The sequence below is a fragment of the Schistocerca americana genome, chromosome 2 (assembly GCF_021461395.2).
Source record: "Schistocerca americana isolate TAMUIC-IGC-003095 chromosome 2, iqSchAmer2.1, whole genome shotgun sequence".
NCBI classification, from domain to species: domain Eukaryota; kingdom Metazoa; phylum Arthropoda; class Insecta; order Orthoptera; family Acrididae; genus Schistocerca; species Schistocerca americana.
In genome coordinates this window covers 266,458,481-266,481,583 of record NC_060120.1, presented here as the reverse complement: position 1 = coordinate 266,481,583, position 23,103 = coordinate 266,458,481, and positions in this window count along the sequence as shown.

Genomic DNA, 23,103 nt, shown 5'->3' with positions numbered 1-23,103 from the left:
TTTAACATTAATTCGGACATTTATAGTTGCATCAGCGCATTAGACTCTGAACTGCTCTGTTAGTTAGGTTGTAGGGATACTTGTGTTTTTATCAGTGAATTTCAGAATATACTCAACTATTTTGGAAAATCGTTTTTGATTAGAAATCCCGGACAATCTCCTAATTCCTCAGAGCTATAAGCTGCAGCTATAATGGTATTCTCAGATGAAGTGGGCACTAGGAACTCTTATTACAGGCTTCATGTTTTGTTAAATCACTTTCTGGGTGCTAAAAAAGTAAATGGAGAGCCAGTGTTGAGAACGGCGAAAGACAGCATTAACAACATTCAAAAAGCCTGAAACTGATTCAACATGCAAGCATTTATACAGCGAATATAATTATTTTTACAACTTATTCGCCGCCCCACAAAGGGAGAATGGGATATTGGTACCACAAGTACTTTCATCCCGCAGTGTCATGTGGCATGCTGAATATGGGAAGTAGATGCAGACTCGGAAAGAGAGAATAAATGTATATTATTATTATTATTATTATTCTCGTCGGTAGGATGCATGTCGTAAAAAATATTATTCTCTAATATTAGATACTAACAGAATCGTAGTCCTAGAAACGATCTGAATCGTTTATAGCGAAATTAAATTTGTAATGAACTAGCATAGGAACAGAGCTATATAAACAGTTTCTAGCTTGGCGATAAAAGAACTTCCTGCCGTCGAACGTAACAAAAGCACCACTGCAAACATTTTGTTGTTTCTTTGTGCAGTGCCAGACATAATAACTCTGAGAGGCCCAGTATCTCCATTCGCCCACGCTATCTATCCGCAACTGATGAAATAAACTATACGTTGGAAAGAAAACCTATCTTGAAACGTGAATGAGATGTATTTCACAATCGAAAATAACTACTACAATTAGAGACACAAGCGGCAATAACTGTCAAAGGACTTGGAATACTGCAGGAGATTAACAAATGGCTCAAATGGCTCTGAGCACTATGGGACTTAACAGCTATGGTCATCAGTCCCCTAGAACTTAGAACTACTTAAAGCTAACTAACCTAAGGACAGCACACAACACCCAGCCATCACGAGGCAGAGAAAATCCCTGACCCCGCCAGGAATCGAACCCGGGGACCCGGGCGTGGGAAGCGAGAACGCTACCGCACGACCACGAGATGCGGGCAGTAGATTAACAATATTCATTCTAATAGTTATCAGAGAGCTTCGCTCGCGCTTAAGAAGCAAATGACAATCGGCAAAAAATGTGTTGGAAAGCTGGTGGAGTCATAAATAAATGATCAAAATGTGTGTCACAGATGACCGTGAGAGCGGTATGCAAAGAATCCAGTGAAACGAACTGTCACATAAAGCGGTCGAAAGAGATTAAAATTCCGACAGCAGAGCCGACGAAAACTTTTGCGAAAAGTACTCCATGTGAAAAGCGAGGATTACGACGCCTCGTCAGAATTTTATTGTCCGACACGTCTCCACTGAGGAGAGGAAAATAAAAAAGATCGCGGCGCTTGAGAGGATTCCAGGACGTTTTATAATTGCATTGGAACTCTCGATACTCTTTTTTTCCTTTTCTTTCACGCCAGCTGTCTTCCGGGGTTTTGTGCGTTCCTCTACTTTTCTTTACTCTGCACCTCTATCCCATTCTCTCTGGATTCCTGCTGCAAATAGTACCTTTTATACTCCCTGAATCCTACTCACAATTCTTGTTGTTGTTTTTTCATTTATTGTCACGCTACTGCTGTCTACTGCTCTAGTGTACACTCTTTTCCTCCGACCTACATCTGCAAACCCATTCGTTCACTCCGGAATCTGGGTAAATCCCCGCTTCGCCCTGATATGTTGCTGTTGCGGTCTTCAGTCCGATTTGATGCAGCTCTCCATGCTGCTCTAACCAGTGCGAGCCTCTTCGTCTCCGAGTTACTACTGCAACCTACATCCTTCTCAAGCTGCTAAGTGTATTCACCTCTTGGTCTCCCTGTACGATTTTTACCCCTGTGCTTCCCGCCTATGCTAAATCGGTGATCCCTTGGTGTCTCACAAAGTGTCCTACCAACCGATCCCTTCTTTTGGTCAAGTTGTGACACAAATTTCTTGTATCCCCAATTCTTTTCAGGACCTCCCCATTAGTTTCGAGATCGACCCATCTAATCTTCAACGTTCTTCTCTAGCACCACATTTCGGAAGTTTCTATTCTCTTTCTGCCTAAACTGTTTATCGTCCATGGCTACACTGCAGACAGGTACCTTCAGAAAAAGCTTTCCAACGCTTAAATATATATCCTACGTTAATGAACTTTTCTTCTTCAGAAACGCTTTCCTTTCGATTGCCAGTCTACATTTTATATCCTCTCTACTTCGACCATCATCAGTTATTTTGATGCTCAAATGGCAAAACTTACCTACTATTTTAAGTGTCTCGTTTCCTAATCTAATTCACTTAGCATAACCTGATTTAATTCGACTACATTCGATTATTCTTGTTTTGCTTTCGTTTATGTTCGTCTTGTGTCTTCCTGTCAAGACTCTGGCCATTTCGTTCAACTGCTCTTCCAAGTCGTTTGTTGTCTCTGAGGGAATTGCAGTGTCATCGGCAAACCTTAATGTCTTTATTTCTCCTCCTTGAAATTTTTCTTAGATTTTCTTTACAGCTTGTTCAATGTGGATATTGAATAACATCGGGGATAGGTTACAACCCTGTTTCACGCCCTTCTCAACCACTGCTTCCCTTTCATGTCCCTCGCTTCTTATAACTGCCGACTGGTTTTCGCATAATTTGTAAATAGACTTTTGCTCCACGTATTTTACCCCTGAAACCTTAAGAATTTCAAAGAGAGTATTGTGTTCAACGCTGTCAAAAGCTTTCTCTAAATCTACAAACGTTATAAGAGTAGGTTTGTCTTTCCTTAACCAGTCTTCTAAGAGAATTCATGGGGTCAGTATCGCCTCGCGTGTTCCCTCATGTCTCCGGAATCCAAAGTGATGTTCCCTGAGATCGGCTTCTACCTTTTTATCCATTCTTCATGCCAGTAGTTTGCAACCATGACTTGTTAAACTTATTGTTTGGTAATTTTCACTTTTATCATCAAACGCTTTCTGTGAAACTGGAATTGCTACATTCTTCTTGAAGTCTCAAGATATTTCACGTGTCTAACCATTACATAACCAATTTGAAACCTTCCAGTGTCTCCATATCTCTTCCACGCATACAGTCTTCCTTTATGATTATTAAACCAGGAGTTAGCGATGACTAACTTACGCTCTGCGCAAAATTATACCCGTTGATTGCCTCTTTCATTGGCTGCCTCTTTTATTCCTTTCCCCCAAATCCATTATCACCTAATGCTTTTCTTTCTCTTCCTTTTCTACTATCGAATTCCAGTCCGCCGTCAGATTTAAATTTTCGTCTCCTTTAACTATCTCAGTAATTTATTTAATCTGATCATACATTTCTTCAATCTCTTCATCTTATGCGGCCTGGTTGGCATAAAGACTACTGTGGGACACGTGGGCTTCGTCTTCCTCTTGGCTACGTTAATGTGTTCATTACACTGTTAATAGTAGATTAACCACATACCTATTTTCTTATTCATTAATAAACCCACTCCTGCATTACCCCTATTTGACTTTGTATTTCTAAACCTGTATTCACCCGACCAGAAGTCTCGTTCCTCCTATTATCCAACTTCAATAATTCCCACTATATCCATCTTTGACTTATCCACTTCCCTTTCTAAATTTTCTAGCCTACCTGCCTGATTATGAGATCTAATATTCCATTCTCGTTTCCTTAGAAAGCCAGTTGTGTTTCTCCTGATACGTATGACTCCAGAAATACTGCATAGGGATAACCCTCAGTATCTTCACTCTGGTGCAAACTCTTCCCGCATTGCATCACGTCTCCCTTGTCGACAATATGCTCATCTACATTTCACTACTTGTCGATATAACCTGCTTGCTTTGTTCTAGGTACATAACACTGATACCCTCTTAGCGCTTCTGATATTAGCGTTTCGTTCCCGAAACAAGATTTTACTTCACCTAGACAGCATACGCCGTTTATTCAAATATGCTGAACTGTACTCGCTACATTTCTCTCACCCGATGGTCCTCTTGCCCCTTTTTTTATTTTTTGACAATGTTAGAGCACAGATTCTCTAGTCTCTTGCCCCATTCTACACTTTTAATCCTGCTCCGATTCTGATTAGCACGATGGGTGTCCTGTACTGCAGATTTATTACACGTTCCATTAATATATATTATGATATTATACACCATATGAATTTTTAGTCGTAACACTATGTGGTAGGCACGTGTAATCGGGATTCTTTTGTTTTGCGCTGTTGGGACTTTCTCTGATCATGTCGCTTGTCCCCAGCGGTTCGTCGAGGTCCTCAGGAGATCATACATCCTTCAGTCTTACTATTCTCGTCGTCAGTTACCATGAGATCTCAGTCCTGTCCTCTGTTGTGCTGAAATTTGGAGGATATACAATCAACCCCTTTTTAGAGATGTTCTTTTCTACGTTCCTTTGCGCTACTTATGTTGTGCAATTTTTATGCCATCTCTCTCCAGCGCATTACAAATTCCCTTACTGTATTGTAAATAATTATTGGTTGTATCTGTTTATACAGATTTTTTACCGGTTGTTGTTTATGGAATTCCAATCTACCGCATGGAAACCGGTATGACTGCATACAATCAAATCAAAGATTGGTTTCCTTTATATATTTGTTTTTTGACGTTTCCTTTAAATGATAGGAAAGAAGACAATCTGCGTGGTGTAAGGCGACTCCACAAGACTTACACATTAATTTGTTGCTCTATATTTTTTTGTTTTTTAACATACATGGCATCTTTGTCGTTGTCGCTTGTCGGTTTCGGAAATGTGTGTTACCTAGTGTAGCGTTAACTGCCCGGAAACACTGTTGATTGAATCACTGTAAACACGCGATATAGTAGGGACCTCCAAATTCTCTTCGGTGTCAGGTAAATTATCCTTGATCCAAGCTTTGCATATTTTCAATAAAAAACATGAAAGCGGAGATATTTGCATCCCGTATTGTAATGTTGACGCAGTATGGACGCATTATACAAAGCGTAATTAAACAGTTATAACACCACTTTTCACGATCATTCTGTAGTTTTCCTGCCTATAAGGTAGTAATTAAGGAATTGGCGAACCTGATCTCCCTTCATGTGTTTATTATAATCCAACACACTTTCAGGTTTTTGAATCGTGCAATTGGTTTCTCCATATATTTTTCGTGTGTTAACTAAATTGGCATTATGTGTGGTAGAAATTGTTCGTATTATTTTAGTCTTCGATGCTCTCTATAACTTTGGAGTACTTCACCTTTTCCTGTTTCCAATACATTTACTTTTGCGTTTCTTAACTTTGCGTTTCTTAACTTTGTCGCAGCGTCCCACAAGCCGAAATTTCTTTGTAAGCAAATTCCCCACAAGTTCTACACCGGTGTAGTAATAATTCATTTTTATATTTTTCCATTTTCCACAAACATGTGTCACTAGTTCTATTACTGTATCCTTCAGACGCTGTCCAACGCCAGAGTGTATTTTGAAAGAGGAAATATAACCTGTTAAGGAAACGCACAGAAACCAGACGAGTATACCATATTTTGTAATTTTCGATAGTTTATAAACTTTAAAACGTAATCATCCACGCCATGGTTTCATTCCTTCATCGATCGAAATATTTTTACCAAGATTAAAATTTACTTGAAACTTTTTGGAGAAATAATGAAATACAGCTTGCATCTAAAAGAGTCGGTCAGCGTTATACAGTTAATTATTGCTATCGAAAGATATATATTAGTCGAAATTTACTACGAGAGATTGTTTTACGAAATATTGGTGTTTCCAATAAGGGATTCGTTGACCAACAATCGTCCATCCTTATTTTTACGATTCCTCTAAAATACAAGACCAATCCATTATCTAAGTTCCACTACTTTCACGTCGAAAAATTTTCCAAATGTCTCGCTGACTCCTGTTTGAATACTGATTGTAAAGTGTGGGGCAAATGAAAGTGACCCGGACGAGTGGTTGCGATTGGATGTGAGTTTTTGGCAGGATTAATGGAGGAGGACAAGACCCACAGTGACTTCCGACAGGATGGAGCAACTCCCCATACAGACGGGCGATGCTTGGAGCACATTTACGCAATATTTACGCCTGACAGAGTTCTTAGCAGAGGTCAGTTTGCTCGCGGCCGTAGCTGGCCACCAAATTCACCTGATCTGTCATTTTGCGATTACTTTGTGAGGGAAGCTCTCAGGTCTTAGTTGTATCGCATCAACCCTCATTGTCTTCAAGAACTTCTGTAGAACATTTTGGATGAGATTGCAGCAATTCCAACAGTTCAGCTTCGGTTCGCTTTCAGCAACTCGCTGACCACGGTCCAGAAGTACCAAGAGATGAATGGTGGTCACTTTCTACATCTGTTATGGTCGAGTTAGTGCTGTGTTCCCTTTCCTCTGCTGTGTTTCTTTGGACCCTCGAACTCTGTTCCCTGGGTCACTGTTGTTTGCCCCACCTTGTGGTATCTACTCGTTTCGGTACTTATAAGTTCAAACAAATTGTTCACTATAAATAGTTCAACGATATCCTCGACATTCGATACATCTCTGGTAAATACGTTAGGGCCTGGAGATCTTTCAGATTTATTATGGGTCCTCGATCTACTCAACATCTGACCACTCTACACTCTGTGTTATCGCAGGCCGCTGTGGCCGAGCGGATTTAGGCGCTTCAGTCCCGAGCCACGCTGCTGCTACGGTCGCAGGTTCGAACCTGCCACGGGAATGGATGTGTGTGATGTCCATAGGTTAGTTAGGTTTAATTAATTCTAAGTTGAGGGGACTGATGACTTCAGATGTTAAGTCCCATAATACTTAGAGCCATTTGAACCATTTTACTGTGTAATCTTTGTCTAATTCTTCCATATCACTTGGAAACAGTAGCGTTCGCCGAATTCTCCGTGTACGTGTTTCAAAGTCATCTGAAGATTCTGCTTCACTTTATTTTTCTGGTGATATAATGGGCTCTATTTATTCGCAATGCAAATAATCAGACAACCTGTTCTCGCATTCATCACGTATAACGGTGTCTTCTACTTCGTTTACCACTATCAAAGGGCACGAGATTTTGTAAAAACAAGCAACTTGCTAATATGTCTGCACCTTATTGTTCCTTAATACAGAACAGACGCAACATTGGCGGTCGATAGCTTTGTCCACGGCACCACAGTGATGTCGAAGCGCTTTCCCGGTTGTTCTGCACACGACACAAACATGGCGTCAGCGGCATCTGCCCCATAGTTATGCACACGACACAAACGTTTTGACACTGGCTTTTGTCCGATAGTTTTCGCATAACATCAGCGTAGTGCTACCGGACTGTATAGAGTTAAAATACTTGTTTTCGATCCGTTGTTAGACATTTGATATTAAATAATTACACTAGAAACAGAATAAATTGCATATAGCCTAAACATATATTTGATTCACGTGACAGTTGGTCAGTTACACTCTTTCGTTTTCTTGGCACTGTCGTTACCCCGTAACTCATATGAGACTGAGGTGAACATACTGGCAAATGCTACACCCGTGTCATGTGGTCGAAGAACTTAATGTAGTAACGAAAGTATTATTATTATTTTTAAATTAACCTTGTACACTAATTAAAGATACCTGGACCGTTCTTTGTTTTCAACATGTTGAAGAACGGACATATGTCCCAAAATACGGATTTTAATTAATACTCTTCTTCATTCATTACTTAGCATACTGTGGCGTTCACAGTTAACCTGTTCTTCACAGGTTTCTCCAGTCTATTGAGAAAAATACCTCCAGGGTTTTCGAGATAGTCGACTTGTCAAAATGCAACTGGAGAACTGGTCGATTACACTAGAAAATGTGACGCTGGGGTATGCGTGTGTGGCGCTGGAACATTTCTCTGCCAGTTACTTACTCCATTTCTGTTCCATTCGTGAGTGGTACTGGGGAGAAACGGCTATTGGTCAACGATGAAATCGTATCGGGTGATCTCCGGAATAGTGCATTCGTCTCGTCGCAACGTTTCGAAGAGTTTCGTACCCATCATCTTCAAGCGAAGCTGTGGTCAGCCTCCGTGAGACATCGAATGTAATGTTGCCTTCATGGCCTCTTAACGAAATATATGTAGGAAGAAAGAGTATGTTGGTTAACTCTCTTTGGGCCGAAATTTCTTATTATTTTTCAATTAAACCACTCTGTTAAGCCAAACGCGTCAAAGATAATGCCTGGCTGTAGTTTTTGATGACGTTTTTACTCCTACTAATTGAATACGTTACGAAATGCGCTTCTCTTCTTTGGAACTTTCCAATTTGTTCTATCAATTCATTCCTGTAAGGGTTACAGACTATGGCGTTACTGAAGTTTCAATAGAACGAGCTCCTTCATATGTGAACTACATTTCCTGAGGTTTCCTTCAGTAAATTTCAGTCTGGCAGCTGCCTTTCCCACGCTTCGTTTTTGTGCCCATTCCACTTAAAATCGTCCCAATGCATATTCCCAGATACTTAATAGATGTGACTCTTTCCAGTGATTGTTCAGCAATGTTATGTAACATTAGTGTTATGAAACAGTTATAGGTCTTCCCGCCTATCTATGAGCCGTTGTAAAATGGCTCTTGCTCCTTCTGTTGATGACAACAACCTTGCGACGGTCTATTTTCTGTAGATCACTTTGTTTCCTTCTTGAATTCTCTATTGATTCATACATCTGACTGCAGTTATTATTTTCCTTGTTGCCACTAAATTTGTATACAAAATATCTGACTGACACTTTTTCAAGGAAATATTTGTCTTAAGTATTCACTTCTAGGCATTTCCAGTCCATTAGCTTGAAATTTGCATTTTGAGCTTATTTATTTGTAAGTTTATTTTTCGAAATAACTGTCGTGGACACATAATTAGTATTTACAACTGAATCTGAATACTGAAACGTACGCTCCTTCGATATAAACTTAAAAGCGTGGCGTGGCTTCGTGTCCCGCCGGGGGCATTCGCGCTCTCCACTGCACTGACTGACCGACATTTCACATGGGCACACTGTCGTTACCAAGGACAAGATATACCAGTTATGTGGCACGTGAACTGCTATGATCATTATGCGAAGTTCAGTTTGACGTTGAGCTGGTATGTAATTATCTATCCTACAAATGTACATTCGTGGGAAGCACATCACTCCAATTTTGTGGAAGACGGTCTTGGAAATTTGTCTGCTATTGGTGCCTGCAACATCCGTGAGAAAAGTATGATTAGTACCCGTAGTCATCGGTGCTTGTTGGTGTGTTCGGTAGGCGCCTTACGCCGTGTATCATATCAAACTACAAAACAATCATATCTGTAGATTGTCGGAATAGTTATTCATTGTTACATTCTGTGCCGTAAATTTGGTTACCATATGTGTGTTATGTTGTTTTAAGTTTGAGCTACCCCGATTTTATTGAAAGAGTTTACTGGTTCCTAGGTTGGCTAGGGATGTACCCGTGGTCTAATATCATAATCAAAACGTCTTCGGTCCCGTGCTCGATCCCCGCCACTGCCTAAATTTTGATAAATAATCAGCATTGGCGGCCGAAGACTGCCGGCATAAGAAGTCAGCCTCATTCTGCCAACGGCCTTGTCAAAGAGGGCGGCGGAGCTGATAGAGGTTCAGGGCACTCTCTTGTCCTAGGGGTGGGAAAGTGCCCCTAAAGGCGGAAGAATCAGCAATGATCAACGACATGAGGATGCAAAAGGCAATGGAAACCACTGCATTAAAGACACGTAACGTGTATCCACAGGACATGTGGCCTGTAATTGAAGAAGTGTCATGATGATCTCTCCATTGGCAAAAGATTCCGGAATAGTCCCCCATTCGGATCTCCGGGAGGGGACTGCCAAGGGGGAGGTTACCATGAGAAAAAGATTGAATAATCAACGAAAGGATAAAGTTCTACGAGCCGGGGCGTGGAATGTCAGAAGCTTGAACGTGTAGGGAAGCTAGAAAATCTGAAAAGGGAAATGCAAAGGCTCAATCTAGATATAGTGGGGGTCAGTGAAGTGAAGTGGAAGGAAGACCAGGATTTCTGGTCAGATGAGTATCGTGTAATATCAACAGCAGCAGAAAATGGTATAACAGGTGTAGGATTCGTTATGAATAGGAAGGTAGGGCAGAGGGTGTGTTACTGTGAACAGTTCTGTGACTGGGTTGTTCTAATCAGAATCAACAGCAGACCAACACCGACAACGATAGTTCAGGTATACATGCCGACGTCGCAAGCTGAAGATGAACAGATAGAGAAAGTGTAAGAGGATATTGAAAGGGTAATGCAGTATGTAAAGGGAGACGAAAGTCTAATAGTCATGGGCGACTGGAATGCAGTTGTAGGGGAAGGAGTAGAAGAAAAGGTTACAGGAGAATATGGGCTTGGGACAAGGAATGAAAGAGGAGAAAGACTAATTGAGTTCTGTAACAAGTTTCAGCTAGTAATAGCGAATACACTGTTCAAGAATCACAAGAGGAGGAGGTATACTTGGAAAAGGCCGGGAGATACGGGAAGACTTCAATTAGATTACATCATGGTCAGACAGAGATTCCGAAATCTGATACTGGATTGTAAGGCGTACCCAGGAGCAGATATAGACTCAGACCACAATATAGTAGTGATGAAGAGTAGGCTTAAGTTCAAGACATTAGTCAGGAAGAATCAATATACAAAGAAGTGGGATACGGAAGTACTAAGGAATGACGAGATACGTTTGAAGTTCTCTAACGCTATAGATACAGCAATAAGGAATAGCGCAGTAGGCAGTACAGTTGAAGAGGAATGGACATCTCTAAAAAGGGCCATCACAGAAGTTGGGAAGGAAAACATAGGTACAAAGAAGGTAGCTGCGAAGAAACCATGGTTAACAGAAGAAATACTTCAGTTGATTGATGAAAGGAGGAAGTACAAACATGTTCCAGGCAAATGAGGAATACAGAAATACAAGTCGCTGAGGAATGAAATAAATAGGAAGTGCAGGGAAGCTAAGACGAAATGGCTGCAGGAAAAAGGTGAAGACATCGAAAAAGATATGATTGTCGGAAGGACAGGCTCAGCATACAGGAAAATCAAAACAACCTTTGGTGACATTAAAAGCAACGGTGGTAAAATTAAGAGTGCAACGGGAATTCCACTGTTAAATGCAGAGGAGAGAGCAGATAGGTGGAAAGAATACATTGAAAGCCTCTATGAGGGTGAAGATTTATCTGATGTGATAGAAGAAGAAACAGGAGTCGATTTAGAAGAGATAGGGGATCCAGTATTAGAATCGGAATTTAAAAGAGCTTTGGAGGACTTACGGACAAATAAGGCAGAAGGGATAGATAACATTCCATCAGAATTTCTAAAATCATTGGGGGAAGTGGCAACAAAACGACTATTCACGTTGGTGTGTAGAATATATGAGTCTGGCGACATACCATCTGACTTTCGGAAAAGCATCATCCACACAAATCCGAAGACGGCAAGAGCTGACAAGTGCGAGAATTATCGCACAATCAGCTTAACAGCTCATGCATCGAAGCTGCTTACAAGAATAATATACAGAAGTATGGAAAAGAAAATTGAGAATGCGCTAGGTGACGATCAGTTTGGCTTTAGGAAAAGTAAACGGACGAGAGAGGCAATTCTGACGTTACGGCTAATAATGGAAGCAAGGCTAAAGAAAAATCAAGACACTTTCATAGGATTTGTCGACCTGGAAAAAGCGTTCCACAATATAAAATGGTGCAAGCTGTTCGAGATTCTGAAAAAAGTAGGGGTAAGCTATAGGGAGAGACGGGTCATATACAATATGTACAACAACCAAGAGGGAATAATAAGAGTGGACGATCAAGAACGAAGTGCTCGTATTAAGAAGGGTGTAAGACAAGGCTGTAGCCTTTCGCCCCTTCTCTTCAATCAGTACATCGAGGAAGCAATGATGGAAATAAAAGAAAGGTTCAGGTGTGGGATTAAAATACAAGGTGAAAGGATATCAATGATACGATTCGCTGATGACATTGCTCTCCTGAGTGAAAGTGAAGAAGAATTAAATGATCTGCTGAACGGAATGAACAGTCTAATGAGTACACAGTATGGTTTGAGAGTAAATCGGAGAAAGACGAAGATAATGAGAAGTAGTAGAAATGAGAACAGCGAGAAACTTAACATCAGGATTGATGGTCACGAAGTCAATGAAGTTAAGGAATTCTGCTACCTAGGCAGTAAAATAACCAATGACGGACGGAGCAAGGAGGACATCAAAAGCAGACTCGCTATGGCAAAAAAGGCATTTCTGGCCAAGAGAAGTCTACTAATATCAAATACCGGCCTTAATTTGAGGAAGAAGTTTCTGAGGATGTACGTCTGGAGTACAGCATTGTATGGTAGTGAAACATGGACTGTGGGAAAACCGGAACAGAAGAGAATCGAAGCATTTGAGATGTGGTGCTACAGACGAATGTTGAAAATTAGGTGGACTGATAAGGCAAGGAATGAGGAGGTTCTACGCAGAATCGGAGAGGAAAGGAATATGTGGAAAACACTAATAAGGAGAAGGGACAGGATGATAGGAATCTGCTAAGACATGAGGGAATGACTTCCATGGTACTAGAGGGAGCTGTAGAGGTCAAAAACTGTAGAGGAAGACAGAGATTGTAATACGTGAAGCAAATAATTGAGGACGTAGGTTGCAAGTGCTACTCTGAGATGAAGAGGTTAGCACAGGAACGGAATTCGTGGCGGGCCGCATCAAACCAGTCAGCAGACTGATGACCAAGGAAAAAAAAAAAAAAGGTTGGCTAGCTTACATTGCAAAAATTTTTTTGTGTCACAGTGATTCTGTGTAGGCTATCTAGCTCCTAGCTTCCTAGCCGTAACGTTTGAGTCCATGATGGTAATTAATGAAAATTATACGTGCTGCTTATGCGAAATTTGTTTTGTATGCAGGATTGATAGAGTTCAAACTTACTACCTACAGTTTTACTTTAATACATGTGGCCGTTGTTGTTTAAATTTTATTTGTCTATTCTTTCATGCAACTGTGCTGAGCTAACACAATTTAAAGTCAACCTACGTACACTTGTACATTTCTCTTGACTTAGATTTGTATTCTACCCAATGCTTTGTATGGGTACTTGTTCCTAATCTCGGGCACTTCAAAGACAGTTTAAACAATCTTCATACGATCTATGTAAACGTTATATTTTACGTCGTTTCTATATTTGCTCAATGGTTGTTTTCTGGTGCCCTTAGAGTTGCTAGCTGATATGTTAACTAAATGTTTATTGAAGTTTGACGTATTATTCTGAAACTTGGCTTGATTGAAATGTTCTTCTGTCCGTTGTAATAGCACCTCAAATTTGAGATACTAATTGTTTATTACTAATTTTCTCGGAATGCATTCATTTGAGCTTATCCGTTCACATTTAAACGAAAGAAAATCGTAACAACAGTTGGCACAGTCGATACAGTGAGCAGTTGTGTAATCATAGAATGCTACATAACAGACTGTAATGGTAATGGACGAAGCTGATGACGTATTTCGAGTTTCTGATCAAATTTCCTTTCTTATAAAGAATTTCTCCAGTAATCTAGGTTCACTTCTAGGTTCATTACGGCTACAGAAAAGAAAGGAAGACTACAGCCAAACAAAGAAAAAGGGAGGTTAATGATGTGCTTCTTTGTGTTTAGCTTAGTTTAATTAACTGGAAACAACAACTCGGTTGAAGACGCACATTTATTTGTATCAACAGTGTAGGAAGTAACTTGCTGAGTCAACAGTGAACGAATATGAGGGTGAAACCTGTCATTTGTAATCGCTCTCTCTGGTATGATGTCATGGCGACTGTTGTACTGGCTCACTCATGTTAGAATCACCCTCTGTATCCTGCTCCTTGTGAATCACATATTTCTATGTGGCCACCACAGCCTCGATAAATCCGATCATCATTTGCTTTGGGCCTTTGTCCCACTTCAACGCGAGGCCTGCCTTGTTACTGTGGATGTGGCGATGTCAGTGTTCTTGGGTAGCCGGATGCCCTTCCTGCTGACACCACGTGACCCCCAGGGACGGAATCAGTGTACCCCAGCTGTCTGCATCTAGTGTAAGCCATGGAATAGTGCGGACGTTTTGCAAATGTCTGCAAGTCGTGTAACTGAGGCGGGACGTGGGGACCAGCCCGGTATCCACTTAGTGGGATGTGGAAAACCGCCTAAAAACCTAATCAGGCTGGCCAGCACACCAGCCCTCGTCGTTAATCCGCCGCGCCGATTCGATTCGGGGCTGGCGCTCCTACCCGAGTCCAGGAAGCAGCGCGTTAGCGCCCTCGCCAAACCTCGCGGGTCTCGACAAATCTGATGAAAGACATTATTCCACCGTGCTGTATTTTTAAAAGGAATGAATTTCTCATTACTAGTTTATACCATTCCCAACACTAGTAAGGCCGAATGGATTATGTTTAACACTAAGCCGACTAAATATTAGTATGAAAATTACATTCCTCTTGAGCAGTTGTTTAGAGGAACTTGAAGCAGTTGTTTAGTGGCACGTGATATGCAACTGTGCGACTATTTGTATCATAGTACCTCCTGTTGTATTCAACAGATGAGTCCTTAAAGGTCAAGTGAGACACAGTACACGGGATCTTTCTTTCACATCAGCTGAATGTGGTCTCACTAACTGCGACATAATCGCGTATACAAACATTGATCCAATAGTGTAAAATGCTTTTTTATTCCAGTCTCTGATCACAATAGGAATTCTTTAGACGATGACCGGTTTGAGTCTGTAATGACCATCCTCAGATCTAAAATATATAAATATATACATCTAGTGAGCAGTGTGTCTTTTAACATAAAACAGCAATATGTATCACAATATATTGTCATACAACCAGTGAAATGTACAACTAAAATATGGTATAACGCACCTTATTTACACCATGTCCTAAAGTGATATGGCCATAATAGCATTGTCAAAACATATAAATACAATCAGCATAGCATCGTCACACAGATCTAAAATATGGTGTAGAATAGGCCACATCGTCCACATAGTGATTATTGCAACTATCTCCTGAAGTACAGTAGCAACCAGAAACCTGTTTGCCTACACCCTCCCTACATGTCGCTACTGTGGGCTTGCTTATATGTAGTCGTCATTTACGCAAAAACATAATCTGATAAAAGCACATTAGATAAAATGCATGTAGCAGACTTATTAAAATTGATGACTATCATAGAAACCAATTGTGATATATTAAAAGATGAATGCTGTTACCCGTGTAAAATCATTAAAAGGAAATATATGCAGAGTATAGGTCCGACCCTTTTTATGGTGACTTTACGGTCAACAATTAATATAGCGTAATACATTACCTGTGGCAACCTATAAATTGCTTATGAAAGATAAAATGTCGATATGACATGATACATTTTAGATCTGTGGATGGTCATTACAGACTGAAACCGGTCATCGCCTAAAGAATTCATATTAGGATCAGAGACTGGAATAAAAAAGCATGGAACGTGGTCTACGTATGCGGAATACGATATTGCAGTGCCTGTGTTATTCTGAATCACGATGCAAACTTCCTTTGAAGCTGTGTGCATGTCCAAAGGAACAGGCACTGATTCGTAATACAGAAAAACATCGGCACCGCAATATCGTATTTATCCGAAGACACCGAGCAAACGACTGTCAAGTGAAATGTCTCCCATGTACGTGAATATACATAGTGGATGTACGAGTACAGGCTGTATACGCATGGTTGACTACATATGGAAGTTTGGGACTGGCGGTGAGTCGTGCACGGATAGCCAGGGTAAGTGCTTGCGATGAGCTGGAGCTCTGGGTTCGAGTCCCAGTTTTCGACAAATTTTCTTTGTCGCCATTCCATTAAACAGCTGACGGTTGTCCATATTCAAAATTGCGAATACACTAAATGTAAATGTATGTGGAACGACAGGAGATGTTACGTCTTTTTATGGGCATGTCTAATAACTACATTAGGTTATAGTGACAGAAAAGGAATTTGGAAGAAAAAATCGTAAGTCGAATTTGGACACCATACTCAATTCGGCAGCAAAATATTTTACTGCAAAGCCTGATAAATTTGCTGAGAGAAAATGACTGTAATGTGGTTTAAACAAAGTGCAGTAGAGAAAGATAAGCTAAGAAAAGAACCTGGTCTCAAACTAATTCAAGAAGTATCCACTAAATCGAATTCAGCGTTCGACATAACTGACAGATTGTTATAGGTCCATTTACTGATTAGTAATATTGTTAATTGGCGTTATATAGCACCATCTATGCTAACAGCCGCAGATGTTACAGGTCTGGGGCATGGCTGTGACATTCTGCGGTGTGCTCGTGAAACTTGCGTAGAAAAGTACGTTGAAAGCAGTAAAGTAATACCGGTAACTAGTACGCGGAATATCTAAATGCCAAGCACAGAATCAATTATGACTTTTGGAGAGAGTCTGAAGATTAAAATCATAACAGTAACCAAAAAGCGATTACAGTCAGCTGAACGCGTTAACATAACAGCCATCTCAAGATTGCTAGATCCTAGATTCAAGATGGTTTACCATGTTCGAAGGCAATGAAAACCATAAAGTGCAAATAACTGTCCGTGGAAATATACATTGTTGGAAAACAGAGTATTTAATCACAAACAGTTTATGGAACGGACATTATAAAATAGGGCGAGAAAAGAGTAAACGCAAAGTGGAACTGGGATGGACTTCCCATCACAGTTGAGTAATTATCTGATAGAGTGCTTCCTAGATCTAAAATAAGATGAATTAGAAATATGTAATTACGTCGTCAGTACATCCTATCCATATCTACCAGAACTGTAATTCAATATTTGAGTTGTAGAGTCTGATCTCCAGCATTTCCGCCAACAATGCTTCAGCTGTTTCTGTGATAAATATTGTTTTTACAGTCTGAAGATACAACGTTATGGGTGTGTAAAGTTAATGTTACTATATTTACTGAATAGTAAACAAGATATTGTATATATTTGTTTGTTTCTATGTTTCATCATATAACACTTATGTTAAAAATATCGATGTTTTAGCGTCGATTATTATCAGCCAGTGATCATGAGATGTCGATGATGTAATCGAAATCAACATCGATGATGTGCCTACATCGCGCATCCGTAGTAACGACGCGATGGGACAGTACTGTAGTCACAAGGCGTGTCACTTTGTGGCCGTTGCACCCGGTACAAACTGTGTGAGATTTTCATCAGTAGTTCGTCGACAAACAGACAGAGCTCAACAGCGTTAATTACAACTTTTGCGAGCGGCAGACCTTCCCCCCGCCCCCTACCGCCCACGTAATGTCACAGTTATTTCCGCTCATCTCGCTTCCCTGGTGCCATTATAAACAGCGCGTACGGCGTCTGGTGTCCACTCCAGTAGCGACTCTACACCAACATGGACGGCGCCCGCTGTGTATCTGGCGTCTCCCTGCTGCTGCTGGTGGTTGTCGTCACTGCTACTGCCGGTGAGTACTGTGTCATATTTGAGGAGATTGTTGTATACCAAGACAAAAATAATCAGTAAACACATTACCAGAAAAAAGTACAACCACGAAAAGTTCGATGTATTGTCGATTGAGGTGACGCTATAGGAGAACATCATAACAAGACCAAGTGAAACACACTGTCATAGTAAAGGGTACCTGAAAAGCCGCGCCATTACACTCTGCATAACCGCCCCCCCTCCCTTCCCCCCTCGCCCTCGGTCCATCTCTGGGGCCACGAAGGTGTGTATTCTTGCATGCAAACGATCACACATGTACCGAATGGCATCCTGCAATGGAATTTCACCAGCAACTTGCGACTTTTCTTGCAATTCGGCAGTGGTTCATGCAGGACCTGGAGGGCGAGTAAGTACATGTTCAACTGGTGATTTTTTTGATCAGTGCACTTGGTGTACTCCATCAAGAGCGCGTTGTGTCGCAGCAGATGTGTGAGGATGTGCAGTGTCCTGCTGAAAAAGCACAGAAACGGCCGTAGCTATGGGATAATAGCCTATACAATGTATCGGGGACTTGTTATTTTACCCTGCAGACGCACCAGACATGACCGGACTCGCGAAAGGTGGCCCCACGCCCCTCCATGAAGTCTAGTAGGTGATTTGTCGGTGGTGATGTAATGTATACTGGAATAGGCAGCTCTCCAGTTTTGCTACATAGCTGAATATCCATCACCCGGATACAGAGAGAATCCACTCTCATCACTGAAGGCAGCAGAGTGCCATTCTACTCTCCGATCAAGCCTTTTACGACGCCAGAGTACACGTGGTTGGCAGTTCATGGTGGGAATGGTAGCCTGAGCAGATTCACAGGTGTTCGTAGTCCTATTCCAAGCAGACGATTCCCAATAGCCCCTGATGACACAGCAGGTGGAACATGTGTCAGATTTCTTCAGTGAGTGACGTTAGATCGTGACGTGTGTCTGTACTACGTCGTACACATATGTGGTAATGTTCTACAGACGGCTGTAGAAGGCAGCGACCCACCATCAATACACTGTGCCCAACGTATCAGCAATCCGTCAGTACGTCTATCCAGCTTCCTGCACGCCCACAATGCTACCCTATTCAAATGGCTGGAACTATTCAACAGGCGTATGCACTTGCTGGTGGGCATGATTTTTACCTTTCAATGAATGCTGCAAACACTGTTCACCCATAAAGTCAGCACAGTTACTGTCTATAGAGTAGAAACAGAGGGTGCACAGACAAGATTCTGTGCGCCATCTGATCGCCGATGACAAAGACAAATGATTCACTAACACCACAATCCCTCCGTATGCGCATATTTTACTCTCCGGTGCCACTGAACACAGTCCCTGAGAGTGCTGCGTCTTTATTTCCGGCAGTCTACAAATGTGGCTTTTTATTACAGTACAGCCATTGATACATTCAGCACAAGATAGCCATTACCATACTCTACAGTCCCGGCTCCAAAATTTCTTAGGGAACCTTTGCACGCCTCTCGCTGTCTGAGATCTCTTCGAAAACCTGTAACTTGATTCACACATTTTGAAAACTCAATGCTAATACTTGTTTTGTTAAACGTCGTTTTCCACTGGACATTCCTTATGTTTTAGTACATACGTCTTTGGTTCTTTAAGCGTCCTTCCAATACATAAACCTAACATTTTTCAACTCCTTTAAAATAGGAAACAAAATTATAAAAAGTTTCTTTTTCACTTGCACGATACTGACTGCCGAAATATGTATGGAACGGATACATTCTCTGAAGAATTCGTTGCAATGATGAATTTAATCGTTTATCTTTCCATAACAACGTCTTGTATTTCTCCTTTTTTCCAGGCATCTCTACAAGACCAACAACACTAATAATTTATCCCGATACATTTGCTTAACTCTGTGTCAGAGCTTAGAACTATGGGTACAGGTGCTTTGATACTGTTAGAAACATTGTCTTTTACTCCTGTTCAAAGCTTTCTTTTGCCCACCTGGAGAACGATTCTTATAGTGATACATTGTTTCCTTAATACCTTCCCACTATCACAATTTTCTCACCTAGTAACTGAAAATACAATGCAGTTGCCGTCACATAGTATTCCAACTTATTGTGAGAGATATAGATGAGACCCCTGTCATGTTGAATGGTATATTCCACCCAATAGTTTATGTGGAGATTGTTTAGCTGATTAGACCGGTGCAGGATGTGATATATATGTGAGATGGCCAGCCAAGTGAAGTGGCCGGTACGTTTTGAGACAGTGAGGTACGTTAGAGCAAGAACGCATGTGATGGAAGTACTCTTCGTCCTTATTAATTATTTCATTCTCCCCTCAGTGAGGGAAAGGACCAGACAGAGGTTCAGGGCACTTCGTTACCCCTGGGGTGGGAAACTATATCACAAAGGTGCAAGAAACGACAGTGATCAGCGATATGAGGATGCAGAAGCCAACGGAAACCGTGCATTAAAAGGAAATAATGTGTACCGCAGGACTAGTGATCTGTAATTGGAAAGTATCATGATGATCTCTCCATCTACAAAAGAGTCCTGATTCGTCCGCCATTCGGATCTTCGGAAGGGGACTGCCAAAGGGCAAGAGATGGGATTACCAACGAAAGTGTAACACTCTACAAGACGAAGAGTCTCATGCCAGAAATTTGAACCTTGTAGGAAAGCTGTAAATGAAAATGGAAAGGCTCATTCCAGATATAGTGGGGCATAGTGAAGTGAAATGGAAGTAAGATGAAGGTTTTAAGTCCGACGAATATAGGGTAACATAAACACCGGTAACAAATGATATAACCGGAGTAGAATTCGTCATGAATAGGAAGGCAAAAAAGAGAGTGATCTACTGTCAGTATCTGGGTGATAGTTTAGTCTCATCAGATTCAACAGCAAACCCAAGGCGGCACCACTATTTCACGTATACATGACGAAATCGCAAGCAGAAAATGAAGAGGTAGAAGAAGTACATAAGGATGTTGAACGAGTAATTCAGCGTACAAAGGGAGATGATAATCGAATGATCATAGGAGATTGGAACGCGGTTGTGGGGGAAGGAATAGTAGGAAGGTTTACCGGAGAATATGCCCATGATACCAGGAATGGGAGAGGAGAAAAACTGATTTCTGCACAAAATTTCGACTAGGAACGGAGAACTCATAACTGCCCGGGTAGCTGGACATATTAAAGCGCCGCTTCCGGGACGGGGATGGACTTCGACCTTGTATCGAATTAACAAGTAGGGTTGGTGTTCCGTCCAGCCTGGTTGTGGTTTTTAGGCGGTTTGCAAAGTTCCGCTAGGTGAATAACGGTCTAATACTCAATTCTCGTCTCAGTTACACGATTCGCAAATATTGTAAGACATTCGCTCACTTTCACATTAATTAAACTACACACAGACAATTGTGGTACACATATTCAGTCCAGATGCCGACTTGTGCAGATCCCGACAAAACCAAGAGAAAGAGTAGACAGAGAGCAACACAGAATCAACGAAAACAAATAAAGATAGCTGTCACATGAAAACAGAGTGCAAGAAGCAACGATATGACAGAGGGTTATAGTGTTAGTGGTTTATTTGTCACTATCCTAGCCACCACCTTTTAGACATTACAAACATAGAAATTGTTCTACGGAATAGAAGCAGTTGTCAAGGGGAGACGTTTATATCGCTGGGTAAGTGGCCAAACATTTTTGTTCCAGCGTTGTTCACTCCTTTCTGTGCTAAAGACAACCTTTATGTTGAGTAATGAATGTCTTTTTTTTCTTCTAGTATTATAACTGTATACCTCATTGTTCCTTTTGAACTGTAGTGGAGTATTTACAACTTCGTGAGGGAATAAAAACACTGTGAAGCAGTAGTCCGAATGCCAAACTCCTTAAACAGATGGCTACAAGATGATCGCGGGTGAGCACCACATATTATTCCTACAGCATGTTATTGGGCAATGAAGACCTTCTTTCTTAAAGATGAGTTACCCCAGAACATATCACCTTACTGAATGAAAATAAGCAAAATATGTCAACTTACTGATTTCTCTCTCCCCAAAATTTGCTATGATACTAAGTGCAAATGTGGCCAAACTAAGTCGTTTTTGGAGTTCCAAAATGTGTTTTTTTCCAATTTTATTTCTCATCGATTTGGACACCTAAGAATTTTGAAGTTTCCAAGCTATGTATTATTTCATGGCCATGTGTTACACATATCACTGGTGCATTACCCCTAGAGGCGCAGAACTGAATATGATGTGTCTTCGTGAAATTCAGGGTGAGACCATTCGCAGAAAACCAGTCAATGATACTTTTGAGAACTTTGTTCAACATTTCTTCCATTTCTGTATGTATACTGGGAGTGATTTCAATACTGGTGACATCAGTAAAACGAACGATTCTGCTTATTGTACATTATACGATAGCTGATTTACATATATGAGAAACAGTAGTGGACCTACGATTGAGCCTTCGGGAACCCCATAGGTGATTTCTGCCCAATCAGAATTATGTCCTGGATTTTGTTGGTTGAATTGCTATTAAGTACAACTTCCTGCATTCTTTTGGTGAAATATGACATGACCCTTGCTTGGCAATACCACAAACCCCATAAAAATCCTATTTATCTAGGATTATACTTTGATTCACACAATCAAATGCCTTGGATATGTCAGAGAAATACCTATCGGTGCTATTTTGTTATTTAATGTTTGTAATACCTGCTGTGTGAACATGTAAACATCATTCTCAGTAGAGCAACACTTCTGAAACTCAATCTGTGAGCTACTGAGGATATTATTGTTGCCAAGGTGAAATACTATTCTAGAACTGTAGTTCTAGAACTGTAGTTTCTCAAAAATTTTTGAAAATGATCTCAGTATTGAAATAGGTCGGTAGTTACTGACGTCTCTCTTGTCACCTTTCTTACATAGGGGTTTAACAACGGCATATTTTAGTCTCTCTGTAATAATGCCTTGGCGATCAGATAGGGCTCAGGAGGCCAGTCTGTGTGCCCCCTGTTTTGGCTCTGAAGGCAGTGACTGCTGAGTTTCGAGGAGAACAGTGTTTGCAACATTCACTCTAGGGTACAATCACACCCCGCCAACGAGTATGCAGTCCGGTTGAACAGTTTCAGCCCTTTAAACGGGGTCACGTCGCGTGCCCGGTGGCAGCTGGATGAACATATCGTCGGATTGCTGCATTAGTTGGGAGGAACGTATCGGCGGTGCTTTGCTGCTTTCACCAGGGAAAATAACGCAAAATCCCCAAGATTGGCCAAGTTTTACAGAAGTTCGAAATAAGGCACGTCCTTCAATGCGAGATGCTTTTAATAATTTCCATAACGAAATTCTGTCTCAAAATCTGGCAGAAAACCCAAATAAATTCTGGTCATACATAAAGCACACCAGTGGCAAGACGCAATCAGTACCTACACTGCTCGATAACAACGGTGAATCACTGATGACAGTGCCACCAAAGCAGAGTTATTAAACACGGTTTTCCGAAACTCCT